This window comes from Columba livia, chromosome 2 (genome assembly GCF_036013475.1).
Source record: "Columba livia isolate bColLiv1 breed racing homer chromosome 2, bColLiv1.pat.W.v2, whole genome shotgun sequence".
NCBI lineage: Eukaryota > Metazoa > Chordata > Aves > Columbiformes > Columbidae > Columba > Columba livia.
Window position 1 is genome coordinate 58,074,639 of NC_088603.1, and position 23,232 is coordinate 58,097,870.

Below are 23,232 nucleotides of genomic sequence, written 5' to 3' on the forward strand. Positions count from 1 at the left end.
CCAGATTGTATCTGTATTTTTTTAAACAAACTTTCAATAAGTCACTGCAGTCGGCATGACTAGTTTTTTAAGGAGAAGCTATCACATTTCCTATTCCAGAGAAAACAGTAAATTACATCTTTTTCCACCAAGACAACAAGACTGTTGCAATTAAGTTGTTCGTTTAGGAATTTTCCTTTTTTTTTTTTTTTTTTTCCCCTCCATTAAGACCTTCATCTGCAGGCTGTTCTGTATAAGTTTAAGAGAACAGTTTGCAAGATAGCCTAATCTACAGAGTCTGAACATAACTTACCTAAACCAGACACATCCTTCTGCTTCCTCTATACTTTGTAACCCAGTCACTTGCAAGAAGACATTTTCTGTGAAACCATAAGCCATAATGCAGAGAAATATTATTAGACAGATAGTTAACAGGAGTTAGACAGATAGTTAACAGGAATTAATATAATTAATAGCCAGTTTATGTTGCTTCTCTTTCCATAGTAAGCTGTTAACAAACAGATTCCGGTTTCTTAATGTCCATGAACTTTAAGAGAAACTATTTCCTTACAGTTTTCTTCTCACTTCATAAAGTTTCTTTCCAGGTCTTCATGCCTGCAAATTTAAACCAGTCTGTTCTTCTGCTTCTTTCTTCTGTCCCCCTTCCAACCCCACTTCTGCCTGAGCTGGTCAGGTCTGAGGTGGGTACTATACATGGTAAAATGAAGATCAAGCTATAAAAACACTTACTTCCCTGATGTCTGCTGGAAGGACCATTCAGCCAGCCAGCCACAGTCCAAGAGGTTCCTCCAGTGCATTGATGGTAACTTCCTCATGCAGATGGTGGAGGAGCCGACTAGGAGAGGTGCACTGCTGGATCTCATCCTCACTAACAAGGAGGGTCTGGTTGAAGCGATAAAGGTTGAGGGCTGCCTTGGTTGCAGCGACCGTAAAATGGTGGAGTTCAGGATCTTGTGCGGCAGGAACAGAGTAGCAAGCAGAATTGCAACCCTGGACTTCAGCAGGGCAAACTTCGGCCTTTTCAGGCAATTGCTGGAGGAAATCTCATGGGCAAGGCTGCTTGAAGGTAAAGGGGCCCAAGATAGTTGGTTAGTGTTCAGGAGCTGTTTCTACCGGGCACAAGATCAGAGCATCCCTACACGTAGGAAGTCAAGGAAGGGAGCCAGGAGACCGACACGTAGGAAGTCAAGGAAGGGAGCCAGGAGACCTGCGTGGCTAAGCAGGGAACTGCTGGGTAAGCTCAGGTGGAAGAGGAGAGTTTACAGATCATGGAAGGAGGGGCTGGCCTCTTGGGAAAAATATAAGGCAGTTGTCAGGGGATGTAGGGAGGCAACTAGGAAAGCTAAGGCCTCGTTAGAATTAAAGCTGGTTCGAGGGGCCAAGGACAACAGAAAGAGATTTTTCAAATACATGGCAGATAAAACTAACACCAGAGGCAATGTAGGCCCACTGATGAACAAGGTGGGTGCCCTAGTGACAGAAGATACAGAGAAGGCAGAGTTACTGAATGCCTTCTTTGTTTCTGTCTACTCTGCCAGAGGCTGTCCTGAGGAGCCCCGTACCCCTGAGGCCCCAGAGGAAGTCAAGACAGTGCAAGAATTTGCCTTGGTTGCTGAGGACTGGGTTAAGAAAACTAGGCAATCTGGACATCCACAAATCCATGGGCCCAGATGGGATGCACCCGCGGGTGCTGAGGGAGCTGGCTGATGTCATTGCTGGACTACTCTCCATCATCTCTGCTAAGTCTTGGGAGACAGCAGAGGTGCCTGAGGACTGGAGGAAAGCTAATGTCACCCCAGTCTTCAAAAACGGCAAGAAGGAAGACCCGGGTAATTATAGACTGGTCAGCCTCACCTCCATTCCTGGGAAAGTTAATGGAACGACTTATCCTTGGTGTCATCTCAAGGTATATCAAGGATAAGAGGCTCATTAGGGGCAGTCAACATGGCTTCACCAAGGGGAAGTCATGCTTGACCAACCTCCTAGCCTTTTATGAAGATATAACAAGGTGGATAGATGATGGCAGGGCAGTGGATGTGGTCTACCTTGACTTCAGTAAAGCATTTGACACAGTCTCCCACAGCATTCTCATAGCTAAACTGAGGAAGTGTGGTCTGGACAATCGGGTAGTGAGGTGTACTGTGAACTGGCTGAAGGAAAGAAGCCAGAGAGTCGTCGTCAATGGGGCAGAGTCTAGTTGGAGGCCTGTATCTAGTGGAGTTCCGCAAGGGTTGGTGCTGGGACCAGTACTGTTCAATATATTCATCAATTATTTGGATGAGGGAATAGAGTGTACTATCAGCAAGTTTGCTGATGACACAAAGCTGGGAGGAGTGGCTGACACGCCAGAAGGCTGTGCTGCCATCCATCGTGACCTGGACAGGCTAGAGAGCTGGGCGGGAAAAAATTTAATGAAATATAACAAGGGCAAGTGTAGAGTCTTGCATCTGGGCAGGAACAACCCCAGGTTCCAGTGTAAGTTGGGGAATGATCCATTAGAGAGCAGTGTAGAGGAGAGGGACGTGGGGATCCTGGTGCACAGCAGGATGACCATGAGCCAGCATTCTGCCCTTGTGGCCAAGAGGGCCAATGGCATCCTGGGGTGTATTAGAAGGGGGGTGGTTAGTAGGTTGAGAGAGGTTCTCCTTCCTCTCTACTCTGCCCTGGTGAGACCACACCTGGAATATTGTGTCCAGTTCTGGCCTCCTCAGTTCAAGAAGGACGGGGATCTGCTGGAGAGAGTCCAGCACAGAGCAACCAAGATGATTAAGAGAGTGGAGCATCTCCCTTATGAGGAAAAGCTGAGGGAGCTGGGTCTCTTTAGTTTGGAGAAGAGGAGACTGAGGGGTGACCTTATTAATGTTTATAAATATACAAAGGGTGAGTGTCACGAGGATGGAGCCAGGCTCTTCTTGGGGGTAAACAATGGTAGGACAAGGGGTAATGGGTTTAAACTGGAACATAAGAGGTTCCACTTAAACTTGAGAAGGAACTTCTTCTCAGTGAGGGTAACAGAACACTGGAACAGGCTGCCCAGGGAGGTTGTGGAGTCTCCTACTCTGGAGACATTCAAAACCCACCTGGACATGTTCCTGTGTAGCCTCATCTAGGTGTTCCTGCTCTGGCAGGGGGATTGGACTAGATGATCTTTCGAGGTCCCTTCCAGTCCCTAGCATTCTATGATTCTATGAACTCAGGAGTGCTTCCTCCATTTGTCTTGCAAGACTCCTCCTTCTCATTGTGCACTACCAGAAAGATAACAAAGGCTGATCACATGGAACAAAAATGCAAAGCAGGAAGACAAACTCAGAAATAGTTCAACAGAAAATGTGGAGAGTTAAGGTAATTTCTGGAAAAGGGGGAAAATGACAGAGACAGGAGAGTGAGTACTAGGAGGAATGAGATAATAGAAATATAATAAAATCTCGTAGAATATCCCCGAGGGAAGATGTTCAGATCACATTTTTCAGGCACTGAAGGAGCAGATAGTAATTCAAAACTTTCTTCCATGTTATACTTTGGAAAGCCAGTAATTGCCTCAAGAAGAAAGTGATATTTATCAGATATAACAGTATCATCATAGGCTACTTATTTATACAATTCCGTTGACATTAAGGAAGACTTGAAGCTTTCAGGAGACTCTATGAACTAGAGTTCACCTTACAATGGAGTTCAGAGCAATCTCCCAGTTGTATTTTCCACTGCTTAGCCAGACCTTCAAGTCAAATTCTCAGTAAATTGCCATGAAAAAGATCAATCAAACCTTCTCCATTTTATTTTTCATCCTTAAAGACTGCTATTCCCACGCTTATTCTGTTGTCATCCATTTTTTACTCTGTCTTCAGCAGTGACTTTGACTGGTCCCAAAAGCTCTGGACATTTCTCAGAATACACCTGGGAGAATCTTATTTAAGCTGGGGAAAATTATAAGTGGCTTTGAGAATAAAAGATATGGAGAAGAAAACATGGTAGAAATCTTAGCTTAGCATGACGTGTTTCCTAGGTCTGCAGAAATCTCAATACTATGTAAGCTGGGGGATATAATTGGAAAAGAAAATGGAATTAACTAAAGATAACCGAATAAGAAGCAAGTAATTTTTTTTTAATAATCACTGTTTTCTAATTGAAATTTCAATATGTCTGTACCTTCTATGCAAGGACTTTGCAAGGGGTTATACCATGCTCTCTGTGTAGGTTTCACTTGAGAACACTCTGAGCCTGCAGGTGGCTTCTGATGCACAATTGAGGAGGAAGAGTCTTCAAAGCTCAGCAGTACAAATATTGTAATCCACTGATTCATCAGCATCACACAACAATTTCTCAATCTGTTCTCCATGGGACGTGCTAGTCTCCTTCTCTCTTGTTGTTGTTCTCTCCATGTCAAATTCCTAAACTTACTCAAAACTCTAATGGAAATACTTTGAGATACTCAAACCTCCTTCTTCTAAAACTGAGTAACGCAAACACACACCTATTCTATACTGTCTTTCAGCACTAATATCTGGCCTCACATACCACTTAAAAAAATATTTTGAAGCCTGTCAGTCCAGGTGCCAGAGAAATTAAAAAAAAATTTGGATATCATGACACTATCCAGCCAATCCTTGGCAAAGAAACAAATGTTGTCAGAACTCTGTGGAGCTTTACTGAATTACTCTTTTTGACAGTCTTACCACCTGCACTTGAATAGAAAATAACACAAACATAAACATCCCTTCACTCTATATAAAGAATATAACTGATTTCCTAATCACTTCTTTGGAGAACGAACATGTTTACTTTTTGTACTTTTAATTTTCTTTCTTCTTTCTCTCTCTTTATTTTGCCAACACACATCTCTATAAATACGAACCACTGTTCAGATCATCTCTGCTCACTACTGAGTCGATCTGGGAAATCAGACCTAGTTTTATCACTTCCCCAATGCTGCTCTGATCGGTGCTGGTTTCACAGTACTGATCTTTGTGCTGACAAGTTGATGTCATGGCATCACCTACTCTGTCAGTTTTCTCTTTCTCACAAGCTCAGGCTTGCTTAACTCTCTCACTCTTAGTAGCTTGCTTTTTCTTGAATTCTCAGGCAACTATTCATCTTTTCAGGTTTCAGTTCCTTCATTAGGTCTCATGCTGATTTTGGAGTGATGGATTTTTTCCCAGTAGAGTGACATAACAGCACAAAATAGAAATGCTTTCTTTTGCTCTCCCTTTCCATAATATCTGTAGCTAATAGTTTAGTTAAGCTTTGAATATCCATAGAGAATTAGTTTTCCTTGACTTTTTCTATCTTACATAGTTGAGGTATTTAGTGTCATCTGTTTGTGAAATAGCACTGGCTATACAGTTTGCCAGTTAGAGACTGATATTTAGTCTCAATATTTTGAAAAAAGCAGTTCATGTTCCTGATTTCAGATATTGTCACCCAAACAGGCCAATCTAGATCTGCGTCTTCCTTTCATTTAAATAAAGTATATTATTAATTACTCTGTATAACTTTGTGAGAGCCTACTGGCATAAAATTAATGCATTCATAATACATTTAAATCTGTTTAAATAATAAGATAAAATTTGGCATGGAAATACTTTTTTCCTCTTCTGTGCGATGTAGCAAAACGAAAATCTCTCCCACGGGTACTAACTGGAGAAACCACGGAATTACAAACCCCAGTTCTTTAGCAGTTGTAGCTGAAATCTCATATTTAAAGTGTGGGAATCTGTTTCTGGCTTTCTTAATAATTAAGGAGTCATAATTTTTCAGCAGCTGTAGTAATGCACAGTTTAACTGTAAGGTGATAAAGTGATTTAGCCTTGACTTTTCAAAGATGGAATTAACACATGCCTTCTTCTTGGACACTGCTCACTACCATTTGAGTTCTCTAGCTAGTTTATATGTATTAGCAGATGATCCTTGGAAGGAATGCAAATAAGCCTCATTAACTTTAGGGGACTGATGTTCTGGGCTGGATGTTTATTGTTTATTTTTGTTTATTGTTGTTAATTAGGTGAGGAGTTGGAGCAAATCACTGTTGATGAAGTTATCTCTAAACCAGATTGAAACAAACCACATTCTATATCCTCTGCATTGTGTTAATGGTGAAAGAGTTTTCCAGAGTCACTACATTCTGCTTTACTATAAGAACTGCTGCAGATATTTGAAAATTACATTCAAGCATTTGCAGTCTTATATTTTTCCCAACACTACTTTAAGCTGTAAATTTCTTGGTGAGACTATGGAAGGATGGATGGTGTATAGGCATCGGTTGTTTAGAATATCGCTAAAGACATCTTCACTTTGCATACTATTTTCTGTATTAATACTTTGAAACACAACCTCCTTCACCCATGTGAGAAAATTTTAGTGATCTTTTCTTTGTTATGTTCTAGTTTTTGCATGCTTTAGAGAAGGGAGATGAAAACTGATAGGCCAGTACAAGTATAAGCTTTTTGCACTTCCTGTGTAGAAAACAGCTGGGTGCCTATAACTATATTCATCAAGATTCTGCCAATATTGGACACTCCCTAGGCTGGAATGGCAAGAATGTTTTTCTGCAGTTTGAATAATTGCTTGCTGTGGCCTGGTTAGGATCTTCATGCAGGCATCACAACTGAGAGTAGCAAATTAATCTTTTCTAGCTCTCACTGCCACCATTGCAGACACCTTAACCATTTAAAGGAGGAATGACCTAGACTGAATGGAGATGATGGGAGTAAGAAGAATGGAGTGAAACAAGTAATTGAGAAGAGGTGCAAGACACTGAGAACCAGAGAGTACAGTTACCTGGACTGGGAAAACAACGGAAAGCAGCAACTAGCTGAGTGCCTCAGAGGAGTTTGTGACCAGACGAGAAGCTGAAGGCTTGGAAGAATCCCATGGGTTAGGACTCTAGAAAATAGGGGATCCAAGAGAGCTGGCTAATATTCAAACATCACTTCCTCCAAGCTCAAGACCAATGCATCCCTATGAGGAAGAAATCAAGTAAAGGGAGTAGCCGGCCAGCATGGATGAGGTTATCCTACCCTCTACTCTGCCCTGCTGAGGCCGCATGTGGAGCACTGCATCGTCCAGTTCTGGGCTCCCCAGTTTAAGAAGGATAAGGAATTACTGGAGGAAGGCCAGCGGCAGGCTACAAAGATGATTAGGGAGCTGGAGCATCTTTCTTATGAGCAGAGACTGAGAGACCTGGGTCTGTTCAGCCTGGAGAAGAGAAGGCTGAGAGGGGATCTCATCAATGTTTATAAATATCTCCAGGGTGGATGTCAAGAGGATGGGACCAGACTCCTTTCAGTGGTGCCCAACAATACAATGAGGAGCAATGGGCACAGACTGAAGCATGGGAGGTTCCATCTGAATATGAGGAAAAATTTCTTTACCTTGAGAGTAACAGAGCCCTGGAACAGGCTGCCCAGAGAGGTTGTGGAGTCTCCTTCTCTGGAGACATTCAGAACCCACCTGGACACATTCCTGTGCAATCTGCTCTGGGTGAACCTGCTTTAGCAGGTGGATTGGACTAGATGATCTCCAGAGGTCCCTTCCAACCCTAACCATTCCATGAATCTGTGTGAAAGGCTGGAAGAAAAGGAGACTCAGATCTGATGAAGGGATAAGGGTCAGACATGATGATGGAAAAAGTGTTAGTTTATGAGCAAAGAGAACAGGACAGTTTGTTTAACACTGCTGGATTGGAAATGACATGACATCGATCTTTCACCTTAAGGCAGAGCTTTGAATCATACTTCAGGTCATAGAGGATCTAACTTGAAGTCCCGAGCTTCCGATAGCTTAATGGTGTTTCAAATTCTGCTCTAAACCAAGATCTGAAACTCAAACTGTTTGGATGTACAGACATACCTGAGCAACCAGTGAGACATCAGATGTCAGATTGAAGACGTCTCAAGTTGGAAGGGACCCATAAGGATCGAGTCCAACTCCCTTCTCCTCACAAGACTACCTAAAATGAAACCAGATTACTAAGAGCATCGTGCAGATGCTCTTCGATCTGACAGGCTTGGTGCCATAAGAACTTCCCTATGTAGCCTGTTTCAGTGACTGACCGCTCTCTCAGTGCAGAACCTATTTGTAATGTCCAATCTGTCCTTCTCACCTATCACTGGTCACCAGAAAGAGGAGATCAGCCCCTTCCTGTTCACTGTCACCCTTGAGGAAGTTGTACTCTGTCACCTGCAACCTTAATTAATGGACTACAACATACATGTTATGCTACATTCTACAAGTATGCCATTAGTGTTATTTTTGCTACAGAACGCTGGCTATATTCATTGAACATGGTTAGAGTTGGGTAAAAAATACAAAATGTTTATAAGACTTATGCTAATTTCTTGTAGAACTAGGAATTTATGGAGTAAAAGGAGCATGATTAAGAGTACTGAGGATCTTTGAATTTGTATTTTTCTTAAGGAACAGGACCCTAGCCCGGCTTCTAGCAGAGAAATTCAATGTGACTAGCAGCTAGTAGCTAGTAACTTTTCTCACATAGTCATTAAGAATACAGTCTTTATTTTCTGGGAATTTGGCTTCAGATTCCTGCATCTCATTTATGGAAAGACTGAGAACACATGGCATCAAGTAAAAGTAGATTTTGAACATGTAAAATATAATATAATGCTAGGTAATTAGGAAAAAAAAAAAAAGAGAGACTTTGTGGTTTTACGTTACTTTGCAATTATAATGGATAATAGTGATTACTGATAGATAATAGTGATAATACACAAAAAATATTTTTAAGCTCGGTTTCTACATGCTTGCACTTCTCACTTTATCACCAAGAACTGTTGTACAAATAAATTTATGAGAGTTAGTGAAGTATTCACATATCATAGCGATGAGCACTATGGAAAAGTCTAGAAAGAAAGTATTCTGTCTTCCAAGCACAATTTGAATATTGTGCAGGAAATAAGATATGGGACCACACATTGAACAAATGGAATAAAGCAAAATATTGAATAGCTGCTGACTAAGTAAGTGGCTTACATTCTGTACCTAAAATGAAGAAGAGACTCTGTGGAAAAATAGAATAGGATCATATAATTAAATGCTGTACCATAACAGATCCTCCCTAGCACACAAATTTAGTTTCACTGGCAACATTAAATCTTTCATTTGCAAACATTTGAGTGCCTGACTCTGCAATTTAGTATTATTATTTTCATTTGAGAGTTTTGATATATTACTAATATATAGAATATGTTTATGGTCAGTGACCAGCGGTTATGTAGAAGTATACATGTTAAGAAGTATTAAAGTTCTACAAAACTATGTATACTCATATACAGGCATGCCATATTGTCATCAAAATACAGTGCAGTGGTGATAGATATAAAATGACGCATAGGTGGAAACTGAAAATAACATTCACTAAATAAAAACCTCTGCACTTAGTGATTTCTGGACTTCTGCAGTCACAAGACTTTCTCAAACACTACCCATACACTCTGGGAAACTGGTCAATATAGGAAGACAGGAGCTAAAGGCACCTCTGAAAAGGAAATTTAATCTCCTAAGTCACTTCAGCATTTTTGATATCTTCACAAGATCCTTGGTCAAACTATGTACTACTGCTGGTTTTCATTTTATATGGAAGAACAGGGAAAAACATGTGGGAAAGTTGCACCATCAGAGCTGGAAGTGCCAATAGGGGATCACTGCTATATTTATTCCACTGTTACTATTTTCCCTTTCAGAATTGACTTATGTAAGGCATAAATTTGATCTATTGTGCTTGAAATCCAAGAGAGGAAATATTCCAGTGAAATACTTTAGCCTAAGCAATATGGTTCTTAGCATTTTGCTTTTCTGTTTCAAAAGTAAGAGATCAGTTCCAGTGATTTAATTTCAAGATGGGAGTAATTCTTACAGATCAGCAATTGCAATCTGCAAAAAGTAAGCAAGAAAAATGGAGCTGCAACTTCAAGGGCTGCAATATGTGATTAGCAGACAAATTCAGCCCTGTGTAAAAAGAAGTACAGACAGGTACTAGCCATGGGGGAGCACTAGATTAAAAGATGTGACTCAGGTCACAGAATCATTTATGCATAGGTAGATGTACCCTGCAGAAGCAAGTATTTCTTCATTCTCCAAATACTGCAATGGTGCAGACAACCTCTCCAATGCACTGTGGTGGATTGTGAGGCAGGAAACAGGCCGCATTCCCACCTTGTTTCCAAAGCTCTGCAGCATGACTTGCCCAGTTACTTTTTTTTCTGTTGTTTTCAGAACTGAGCAAGTAGGGTAGAAACCTATATTCGTTCAACTTTCCCTTACATTTTCAGAAAATGAACATGTTCCGACTCATAATTACTTAGAGCACGCTGACATCCAGTTGTACTTGGAGAGCTGTGCATCTGTACTCTTACAGATTTCCTTTCCTTGTGAATTTATTTTTTACCTTCATCACAGTTTTCCTTTCTCTTAACATAATGCCATTTTCAAGCTTTCCAGTCGCTGACACTTGTCCTTCATTGCCCTTTATCTACTTCCCACTGTTGAATTGCTACTCCCAAGGGCAAAACTGCCACAGACGCCAAGGGACAATGACTTCAAACTGGAAGTACAGTTTCTGTATTGATGAACAGAGAGCTTAGTTCTGCTTCTGTTCAAGTAAGTGGCAAAACTCCCAGTGTCTTCATTTTTAACTGGGTCAGACTTTGACTGGACTCCCAGAACACATGGGATTCTCAGTTAAGGTTAGGGGTTGCATTGTGTCTCCTACCACACAGAATTTTTTCTTCGCAAAAATTGTGGCACTGGTTGAAAAAGGAAAACAAAGCAAAAATTAATTTTAATCGCTACGAATTTCAGTTCTAAAAACATAATACTTGAATGAATGTCACAGAGACATTCATAATCACTGAGACAAAAAAAACAAATCAGAGAAAGAAAAAAATCCCAAAACAAACCAACCAAACAAAACCAACCAAACAACAAAAGCAACAACAAAAAAAGAATGTCTCATGAAAAAGGATCTGCTCGGAATGGAGGATAAAACAATTTTACCAAGCCAAAAAGCAGAGCAAAGAGGTTGCCATCACATTTGGGATATAGGACAGACTCTCCTCATCATGCTATTTCTCCCTTTGCAAAAGAATTGCTCCTTTCTTTTTAATACTCTTTGGCGGCCAGGAACGGGAGGAAGACTTTTTTCTTGGTTAATTACATAAGTACTTGTGTTCTCGTAAGTATAGGCTTCTGTTCCAGTTGATCAGTAGTTAGAGATGTGCTACAGTCTGTTATTTTTATATTTATTGGGAAATTTGATAATGTAAGATCAAGTATTTTTCTTTGTAGTTTATATATCTAGAGCATCCAATTTGCATTAACATGTTTGGTTATACAACCTTAAAATTTATATGTTTCAAAACCTCTTGCTCAGCAAAACTGAAATTCAGATGAAGACAGAAAAGGACAACAAAATAATGCAAAAAAGAAGACCTTGGTCATTTGAGAAATGATCCCTGGGAAATCACTTCTTACAAGTGGTCCTTGGATAACAAGAAAATAAACGTGGTAAAAAAAAAAGGCAGTTAATACTGCCACATGAGTAGCTAAAACCAGTTAAATGATAATTAATGAATCATATCAAATAATTTACTAGAATAATAGTTTATTTCCAAAGTGCTGGCACCTGATGGACAAGGAATAGCACTGAAAAAATCAGTCATTGTGGAAATCAGTGACGTATTATCTGTCAATCAGAATGGATTTTGTTTTGCTTGAAAAGCTTTACTATAAAGGATGCATTCACAGGTTTAGTCTGTGTTACAATTTCAATTATCATCTATCATTCTAATAAAATATAGATGAAAATACTTTTCTCAAACTGTTGACAGGGAAAGACTGAATAGTTTGATATTTTACCCCTGAACTTCTGTATATCTTTATGGTATGAATGCTACTTGGCTTTTGTTTGAATCAAAGCATGGGATCACACTGGTAATGGTGGCAAAGATGAATGCCTAAAACATCTGCAGCTGTGAAGTAATAAATTGCATGTCCAAAAACTTGTGGTTATGAGATCAACTAGTACCAGAGGAGCAGTTACCGGTGTTTCTAAGAGAAGTGGGACCAAGTATGATGGGAAAGCACCAAGCATGAATCAGTGACCAGAAAAAGAGAGGGGCTGATAATTCATGATTTTGAATAACCTTATTTTCTCTGTCACTGGAGAACAATCCAACTGTTACTCTTTGTTTTAATGATGAAATTTCACTGACCAGGGGAACAGTAGAATGCTTCAGAGGCTCTCTACACTTCAGTTTGTCCCATTTTCCCTTAAATTAATTTTATTACCATTTATTATTTATTTATGCAGACCAGCACACACACATGGCTTTCTGCAGAGCTCTCAACTCTGACCATGCAAGCATTGTCAGTTTTGTACAAAGTCATTTTGTTTTACTGATCTTTTCAGTATTTGGAATTTTACTGGTTAGCTGTTCAGAAAACCTACCATGTCCTTCACTAGAAAGGGCACGTCATACCTCTGGACACAGTAAAAACATAAAGAGTAGACAATATCAAATGAACATTGAAAGAATTTGAGCTAGTTTTCATCATGAATGCTAAGTTCTGATCTGTTTTTAGCTTCTACTTTCAGAAAGTAACTGAGCTATTGAGGTTGTATCACTATTGACATGGCTATTGATGTGACTAAACATTCATCAGTAGGATAATAATTGGGCATGTAATATAAATGAAAGACTCTAACATTCAGTGGTTGATCTGGCTCAGGGAGCACCCTATCTCATGCTGCTTTACACATGTATGCTCCATTAATATATCCCAGCTGGCTCCTTAAAGGAAGAAAAAAACTGAAATCCTACAATGCCACAATCCTACAATGTTATAAAATTAGAAAAATGGTAGAATTAAGTCCCATGACCTTTCTTATGCTGTTGGATAATATTTATTATCACATACAGATTGTTATAGTTCTTATTTAAAAAATGCCATTAGCTAGCAAGCAGCAGAATTACAGAATTGCAACAAGAGCATATGAAAATGGAAGATGTTTGTTTGCTTTGATTAGAATAGCTTGCTCTTTTCTCAGAAATTTTATGTACTATTTACTAAGCTTGCAATTTAACATATACCTAAAAGGACTTCTACATAACACAAAAACCACAATATGAAACATTGCATACTACAAGTGTTAGCAAAAAAATGGTGTAGTGCCTCCCAGGAAAGTTCACCAGAACTATCCTCGTAGTTACTTCACTCAGAAAATGGCCTGAGAACATAGATGGTCCTCAGATTAGCTCTTAACAGCTAACAGTTGCAGGTTTCCTCAGTCAAAAAGGGAGAAGTGAATTATATTGTACAGCACTTTCAATCAACTGTGGAAACAGCAGTTCCTGCTATAGGGCCTAGGACAGATTATGCAGAAGTATGGTTCTATGAGTGTAAGATGTGATAGCCCAGGCCAGTGAGAATGATATCCCGGGTCGGAAAACCGCCCCCATCTGTATGATGTGTGAATGTCCTTGGGCCTGGTCTGTGAATGAATGGGAACATAACTGAAACAAACATGAGTGTGGTGTGTTTTTAGTAACAATTATTGGAAAAACATCTTATGTAACATCTTAGTCCAAGCCCGTATCTGTAAATCCTATAAATTGTCAATGGCTAATAAAGAGGGATTCTGCCCGGCTCTGCGCTCTTTCCTGAACAAGATCTCTGACTGTGAGTGCATCTCTGTCTGTGTCCCGGTGTGTGTCGTTTCTAATCACCGCAATCAACAACACCCAATTTTTAAATGCATAAATTTAGGAATGGTTCTTAAAAGCCCTGTATTTTATCACAGACATTACAGTGGCTGCTTAGAAAGGAAAAGGTACCTTCCAAATTGAAGTATAGATTATAAATCCAAAACAATATGTTGATCACATTGTGAACAGAAATTGCGGTTGCTAAATAATATTAGTTAAACAGTAATTACGGGAAATGAACAGTTATGCAATGATATATAAATCTCTGGGCGTCTTCACAGCTCATGTATCAAAATAAATCAACTTTGTCACTTTTTTTGTCTGTCGTTCCAAACAAATCTGAAGGTACCATGAATTGAATTGACATTTCTTATTTCAATCACTTATCATGTCTTAACTGTAAATTATTCCCTTCATTTTTGAAGCCTCCACCACAAGAGAAATTTCTTCTGATCATCTTTCTGTTCTGCTACAAGTTTTGAAGGCTTCCATTAGATCATGTCAAAGTTACTTTATTTTATAGATGAATTTATGTAACAGTCAGAAAACTATCTGAATTCTGATATAAAACAAAGATATTACACTAATCCTTCAGGATATCTCAAGCAAATCAAAAAAGTGGCAAGTGCCAAGCTTCTGTCTGATCACCTTAAACTGTGAAAGACTCATCTTTGCATTCAATAAAAAAAGCAAAATGTTCTTTACAGAAATAAGAAAAAAATCACATTGAAAATTCTTTGCTACTCATCTGCCAAGTGTCTACTCTACATATGGATTCTACTGAGCAAGACCAATGCTGTCAACTTTAACTACAGTAACTTGTCATATTCCTCTCATAAACAAAATGATGAGAAGAAAGGAGTTTTTTTTTAAATGCAAACCAATTTGTCTGGATTGTATCTAGACTGGTAGGATGTGATATCTCTCACTGTTGAGGTCACCTTGCTGGTAGCATCCGTGATATAGTAGAATACAAGTGTTTTGTTTGTGTGCCTGACTGTGACATGTTGCTATGCAGTGTCAGTTTCCCATCCCAATCTTTGGCTGCATCCCTGCAAACATCATTGATGCCAAGGGATAATCTTGTCTTCTCTGCTTCAGCATTAATTAAAAACAAAACAAGCAAGTAAATAATCACTTTTAGGAAAAAAATTAAAATGCAGGACAAGCATGCAGTGCCCATTATAGAAACACTGATATCACTGTTAGCTGTGAAATGACAGTTTGTCACAGTAGACAAACATCTTGCCTGTATGCATGGCATTCTCATCCAAACAGGTGTGCACATCATATGATTTATTTCTGTGGATGTAAGAGACTGACAATAATAAACTATGAGCTTCTCTTGTTATCATAACCCTTGCTTGGATGCAATCCTCTAAACTGTTACCCCTTGTGCCAATGTACCTTCCCACTGTGATGAATTGTTTCATTTTGGTGAAGGCAGGATAATGTTCATCGTCACATGAACGCTTGGAATGGTGTCTTTAGAGACTGCTTAATTGTGACAAAATTTTTGCAAGCAGTAGAGTAAACTGACAAGGTAAACCACTAATCCTTACATTTTTTTCTTGCTCAGCACAACATTCTGGCAGTTGCTGACACTTCTACATAGTGAGGTCTGGCAGAATGTGAACAAAATACTTCATTTTCAATTGAGATATGATTCTGTTTCCCCAGAAAACAGGAATTTGGCATTCAGATGTATTCAGACCTCAGAACAATACCTATGAAGGCCATGTTAACCTGGAATAGGTGTAATCCACAACTTTTGAAATACTGTGGCTGAGTGAATATCTTGCTGTAATCTGGACAGCACAGAACCTTCCCCGTATAACTGCCTCAGCTAATGGCCTGTTCTGGGGTCAAGACTGTTGAAAATGTGAGCATTAGGTAATTGAATTGCTAGGTCATCAGATGGCTCATCACAAGCTATTAATAATGCTCTTGCATAATTCTTATGTCTCATAGGTCTAGTCAGTGTCAGTAATGCTAATCATGTTTTTTTTCACTTTCACTTAGCATGTATACTGTCTGAATAATTTCCTATTTTACAAGTTTAATACGTTTCTTCTTCTTTTCTCTTTCTTCCTGAATTAGTCCTACATCTCAGTAGTTGGGATATTTCATGGACCACATGTTTCAAGACTGATAGTGGAACCCACTTTAATCTTATATCTCCTAGGAAGCTGCCTCTGTACATAAAATTTTACTTATTCTTATTCTATTTATTAGGTTGTATATCTTAGGAGATTCAACAGGAACTAGAACAACAACGCAAATGACTTAATAAGCTAGTTACTAAACAAGACCAAGACAAAGCACTTGTACTTTTTTGTTCACATTTATCTAACACTGAATTTTTTTGCATTCCCACTGTATATATACATATATAGTCTGGATAGGAAATAATTAACTTTCTAATCCAAGGAAAACATTTGTGGCCAGTTTATATTCTTGTATACGTTGTTTCATAAACCAATGTGACATTTAGGCTTAACTTGGTGACATTTCTCCTCCCTGCCTCTTTCTGTAACACCTGTTGCTAATCTTGCTGTCATGTGGGAGACTTATCCCATGAAAACACCCTCCGCACTGTATGGTGGCTGTTTCTGATTTAATGCATTTTCCATAAAATAATTTATTTCTTTATTTTTATGATGAATCTGTCATGTTTCTGGATGTTCCAGCACTGTGTATTCTCTCCCACCCTTGTTCACAAATACTGGGTTTGTTGCACATTTGCATGCCAATTTATGTGATTCCCTCAGAGATGTTGATGTGACTTTGCTATCAGTTCAGGTCACAGATACTAAATCTACTTGAGCTTATGCAGCACACACTTTGCGGCTAATCCAGGCCTGTTTAAAGTACCTACAAATTCATTACTTCATGGATCTACAGCAATTTACTTGAATTGCACTTCAGCTGAATGCAGCATTTGAAATATGGGAAAGGAAATAGTGGTGACAAACTTTAGGACTTGAGGTGGGACAAAAAAAAAGTAGTTTTTCGAGTGCCAAATTATTGAGGGACCCAATGGTTCTCTAGGGGAGATCTGTGATTCACTGCACTGCAGGCTCTGATTTTCTTCACATCAGGAGAAAAATGAAAATGGGCGACATTCGGAGAGCACCAAGGCTCAGGATGATATAAATGTGTTTTTTTTACTCCTGGTCCATCTTTTTCTTAGTGAAATCAAATAGAGAAAGTAGGTGAAAATCCAAGGAGTCTAAGTGGATTCTGGTTACACTATGAATAACAAAGTGATTATCAGAGTGCCAGTGTACCTTCTCTTCACAATCAAGTATAAGAGGCTAGAAATTCAGATTTTTTTTCTGCTAACATCTCATATGTCTGCATTTGTAGTATTTAACACAACACATATAAATTACTCAGCTGCAGAAGGAAATGCTTCAAAACAGTAGAAGAGATCTTGTATACCATGTGCCCATGAATATGACATATTGGGGCCTGGCAGCTGATCAAATTGTCGTCTGTCCTGCTGCATGGTACCAGAAGTCACAGTAATCTGGTGATACCATCTGTCAATATAATTTTACAGTGGTCAATGAGCTATACCACTCTCTTAAGTTTTTAGGGATAGCAAACCAGTCTTTGGTGTCAACCAAGCTTTCTGAAGTGATTAGCTTTTTAAAGACAGCAGTAGATCAAACAAACAAACAAACAAACAAAATCCCCACCAAACAACAAACCAATACCCCTAATATTTTTTAAAAAGTAATCATGGTATTCACAAACTAAAAAAATACTAATGCCAATACTGAGGTCGCTATTTTTTCTTCAGGTATACCATATAGATGTTGTATGTACCTACAAAACAAGCAGAAATGTCATGGAATGGTTTGTGTTGAAAGGGACCTTGAAAGATCACCTGGTCCACCCCCTTGCTGCCTATTAAAACAATCATTTGAATTGTGAAGTAAAAGAGTCAGAAGTTGGAAAATAGCAGAATGAAGTTTGCTTGTACAGCTAGCTTTACCTGCATGTGAAAAAGCTGGAATTAACTAATTAACATTCAGTAGAAGCTGAGCATTCCCATTTAGCTAATTCAACAATACTAAAGATTGAATTATTTTTTCAAAACAGCTGATTAGCACTGGTAGAGTGCTCTTAATGGCATGTAAGTCATGAGGAAGTGCTTTCCTACACATATCAGCAATTTCAGGCATGGATTTGTGACTCGTTTCTTAGACTTTTGTTCTATGCAGTGTGGACTTCATAGGGATTTATCATGTCCACATTCAATGCCTGAGTAATCTTTACCCTTGTATCCAGCGCCTCTGGGTCTCACCCCATTCCTACTGGAGATTTCATATAAAGTACAGCAGCTTATCCTCTCACATTCGCTCTCTTTCTGTGGTATTTAGGTAACAGTGTCTTTCCCACTGCCTGAACCCTGTCACTTTGGGGAGTTTTAGTTAGCCACCCATATGTAAGTGAAGGTTGAGTGTTAAGGGAAGATTGAGTGTTAAGGGAAGTGTTATCTTTGGTCACCAAAAGTGGAACAGGAATGTAGAATATAAGAACACAGAACTGTAAGAGAGAACATACTGATTACAGGCTGCTTATCATTGTAGTTTTTTTGGCAGAGCCTTGCCTGACTTCTGTGGCTACATGCTCTACAGTGGTCACACTACACTTATACACAGCTACTTGTCCAAATTATGCTGATGCTCTTTACTAACTTTTCTGGATGTACACACAATGGAAACAGGATCATTTGCATCTCATCATTCTAGACTTATGCTTAGGAAAGCAGAGCTTCTAACAGTGAAAAGGTGGTTTACCAATTATTAAGGATATGTACAAGGGAGAACCAAGCACCCTGAAACATGGAGGTCACACAGATCCAGACACATCATTGCAGCTGGTTGTTATCTCTGAAATGAACCATTCAGATGAACCATTCAGAACTTCAAATTCCATCATTTCTGAACTGTAAGAGTCTTTCTTTGGGGCAGGATTGAGGTATAAATTGCTGGACAATCTTGCTCATGACAAGTTTGAGTTTAATTCTCTGACCTGACCTGGGTCCTTGCACCAGCATAAGCGTAGCAAGAAATGGAAGAGCAAAGCCCGTAGCTGCAAGGAAGTCAGCAGGAGAGGCTCTGGCACTGCTGCCACTGGAGCATTCTGCATAGTAGCCTCTGAGTTGTGTGTTCCCCGTTGTGTCTGGCCACAGACAGCAAATAGTGTCTTGGGAACTATTACTAGTCAAGCCCTGGCCAAGTCCAAACCAGCTGTAATCTGCTCTGGGCTTAGGGCACAAATGGAGCTGGTGTCAGAAGGCAGAAAGTCATAACAAGCTCATTGACAGCTCCTTGCTCCATGGTTCCACTCTTGTCTCTTGACTTTAAAATGAAATGACGAGAGATGATCTGCTTAAAGTGCCACACATTTCTGCTGGCAATGGTGGTGTGCAACTAGTCGAGTGCTTTTCTTCTCGCTGTTTCTTACTGCTGAAAATCTGCAGGGGGAGTAATTAGAAAAAAATTGTCAACACAAATGATGTTTAAGGCCCATGCTAATAGCTCACTCGTTCCATCCGCTTAAGAATACCATCCCTCCAATAATTTCATTTTTAATTTGAATAAGATCCTTGGTTCAGTCACACCACAGTCATTTTTAATTATGTTACTGAGACTGTGTTGGGTTTTATTGCCCTTCTGGGCTGGTGCTCCGTTTCCTCAGCAGTGCTGACTCTCCTAGACTCTTTGTTAGGAAGACAGGGCCTGAAAACACAATACACAAAGCAGATCTGCTACCTTTTTTGTAAATGTAGAGTGTTGCTTTTTTTTTTTTTCTAAAAATAAACTCATCCACTTCCTTCATTTCCTCACTGTCACATGAAGAGACTTTTAGCATCTCTTGGTATTAGGAAGCTATAAATAGGGATATCTGGGGAACAAAACTGGGAAAGACTTTTTTCCCCTCCTCCTTTAAAATAAATGAGAATTAAAAGCATATTTGAAGGAAAACAGTAAAGGAAGGAATGATGAATATGTATGTGTACATTTTCATCTAAATAAAGATAGCAGGTAATCAGTTAAGAGATACATTGCCACTGTACTTAAAAAAAAAAAAACAAAAAACTGATTCCTACTGAACTCCAGCAGTCTCAACAGATATTTGGATCCCACAAATCATTTTGCATCATGTTGCATATAGGAGAGTTAATTTAGTAGAGGTAAAGCTCCCTTGCATTCCAGCTTGTCCTCAATGTTTGCAGGGCTGGGGACACCTGAGCCGAACCCCTGAGTGATGCCCAGTTAAACGCAAATGACCTCAAGTTGGCATGATAAGTCTGATCGTGCTTAACAGCCAGTCTGGTGTTACGTTGAATTAACGCAATTTATGGATTCACTAATAGTGCAGGGTCGGGTTGAGACCATTGAGTTTACGCACTTGCACATATTCACAAATAGTATGATATGTACTGTAAGTCTGGGAGCATCCAATGAGAAATTCTCACTACTAGATCCACAAATAACGAGGTTTATTAAAACAACAGGTACACGTTCTTTTAGATGCCGTTGATAAAATACACTGTCTGCTAAAACACACTTTAGTTGCAAAAACACATGTCAGTTACAAGAAATACCTATTGGTACCAAATATGTATATTTTTAGATGACTATATAGTGCTACTAATGTGCTTGTTTATACAGGCTTGGAGTCTAATGGTCCCAGGGAAACAGTTGGTATAACCAAGTGTGGAAGTCTTACCCAAAAGCATCCTTTCGGGTAGAAAAGATAGGCTCAGCCCATCATCTGATCCCAGAAGTCTGTTATGCTGTACCCTTGACTTCTCAATGATGGCATCTTCCCTAACTTTCCCCTATTGTTTAGGGTATTTTATACTTTTTTCTACATTTAGGTGGTGCTTGAGTGACTTTAGTCATACATACCTTTGTTATGGATTGGTGTAAAAACTCTTGCTTCAATTTTTAAGGTAAAAACTTGACTGTGCTTGCTCAAAGAGCCATAGGGGCATGAGAGAGGTGTATATCATTTGAGATGGAGATGTGTTCTGGTGGTACAATGAGATTATATTGAGCAAAGTTCATCCACAGGGCAAATTTCAACACATCTGCTGGCTTAAAACTAGGATTTTGGACAAAATTGAACATTTATCTTTTTTTTTTAATGGACAGCTCTACCATCTGGTTCCTGTACCTGCCTTATAGACAAGGCCTGGTCATGGTATCTTTACATGGCTCCACTCCCCCATATGTCTTAGCGCCAGCACACTGGGCTCCCCCATGCACTACCATCCAAGAATGCAGGCCGGGCTGTGGGGGGTAAACCACGTAGAACAGATTCCTTACCCATTGCTCAGATGTCTTATATGCTGAAGATGTAGATATAACTTTATTCTCAATAAGTGTATCCTCGATAATTAGTTTCAATAATTTTCCCCCTCAGTAATTATCCTATACATGGGTATTTATTGCAAAAAAATCATGCGCAAACTAAGAAATTGCAAGTGTTCTCCTGCCTACCTTCATCTTCAACATTTTGTGTGGATTAAATAGTATGTGAACAGCATATTTGGATTACGCTTCTGCTGATTAGTCGGTCAACAGTAGCACTCACACAACTAGCTCTCTCCTAGTGTAAGTCCAAAGAGTCTCCTCCATGATGGTAACCTGCTCTGCAATAAAGTCTGCTTCATAGGAAGTGTGACTGATAATCCCTATGGGTAACAAGATATTTCCATTGGAGTGCTGTGGGAAATGCAACAGAGGACAATCAAAAGGATTTAAGGGACTAGCAGTGGCAAGAAGAGAATCAAGATCTCAGATTTAGTGATTCCTTTCAATTTATCATACTATCGGTCATTTCTTGCCTGGCTATTGTTGTTTCCCAGATACTACCTTGTGATGCTTTGCCAATAACTGCAAAAATGTAGTGATTTCTGGAGTGGTAGTTAACATCTTCCTAAGAGAGATGACACTAGCTTTGCATTTCAACCACTGCATGACCAAGGATATTCTTAGTGCCATGAGCAACAGCAACTGTCCCATGGGCAGCTGTAGCACTGAAAGGAGGAGGATGCTGAATAGCCATTGACTATTGACTTGTCTTCCTTGACACAGTACTTTTTACAGGTTTAGTTAGTAGGGAGAGTTACAGGCTGCAGGCATCACATAACTTCATAAACTGTGAGCTACTTTCTCCCCCTTCATTATCACTCTGTCTCCATGGCTCAAATTAAAAAGAAACTGTCATCTTGCACAGTTTTCTAAAAGTTTGTTTATGGATGCCTAGCCGGAAGGAAGGCTCTTTATTAGACCTCATTTTGGATCCTGGAATATAATTTAATTGAATTTCAATAATTTTTATACCGAGACAAAAGAAGGTGCAGTTGAAAGACTGAAAAGTATTACAGCTGTAGGACAAGACTCCAGACTGCTGAACAGTCATCTGTGCAGTGAACAGTTTTATCCAGGAGAAATGGAAGAGCATCTCACCAAGTTTTCGCCAGCAGCACACAGATTTTCAAAAGAAGAGTCATAAGTGACACGTGTCAGAGCTGTCTTAAGTTAGTTTTTGTAACAGAAGAACTGATTTTATTATCTTAAGCCTCTACGTTATTAAAACTTGGCTGTGATGTTTTCTTTATATTTTGCATTATGTTTCAGGAAATATCTTTTGAATGTGGGTATGAATATGAAATTAATATTTCATGACATATTATAGAGTATTATGATTTTTAATAAATCTTGAAGCTTACTTATGCAAGGGAAGTATCCTTTCATATTGTGGGATGTGTGTTCTTCTGGAAGTTTTTTATAAAATATCGCTAAAAACATACAGATCACGTTTCAACAAAACTAGTACTTTATATGAAAGCGCAAATAAGATCTCGTTACTGCAGATAGTTTTGGAGTAGTACAGGCAGGTGAAGCAACAAGATGAGAAGAGAACACTAGCCAGGATTTTAAAAGTATATTTACTGCCTAGAAGCGTAAGTGCCTACACCTTTGCTCTTGTAGTTTAAAGTCATATACAACTGTGCACTTACTGTCTATCTACATTCCTGGCATCTTCTGGGATGGACCTCCACTTTGGTCTATGAATTCAGAACTGTTTTTCTCTTTAGTTTATACTGTGGTCTGTGGAAGAAGAGAATTGTGAACCACTGGGACCGACAGACATGGTTATGAGACTTTGGTGCAGGAAATAACCTACAGGTTATGCCAAGATTCTGCCCTACCAGCTCCTGTGTCAGGATGAGGCCCTGCATATTCTTCTTAGTTCCGACAAGCACTGTATGATCTTGACCTTCTTAATCTGGCAGGAGTTCTCCAAATAAACCCTCCTTTCCTGTCTGACCCCTCAAAGAGCTTGATAAAGACCCTCTCATCATAGGCTATGTTTGATTCAAAGCCCATGAAATAGCAGAAAAGCAACAAACAAGATGATTTTTTTCTTCCTGTGATATCAAGTACAAAACATTTTCCCTACAATTTAGGAATGCTAGTGT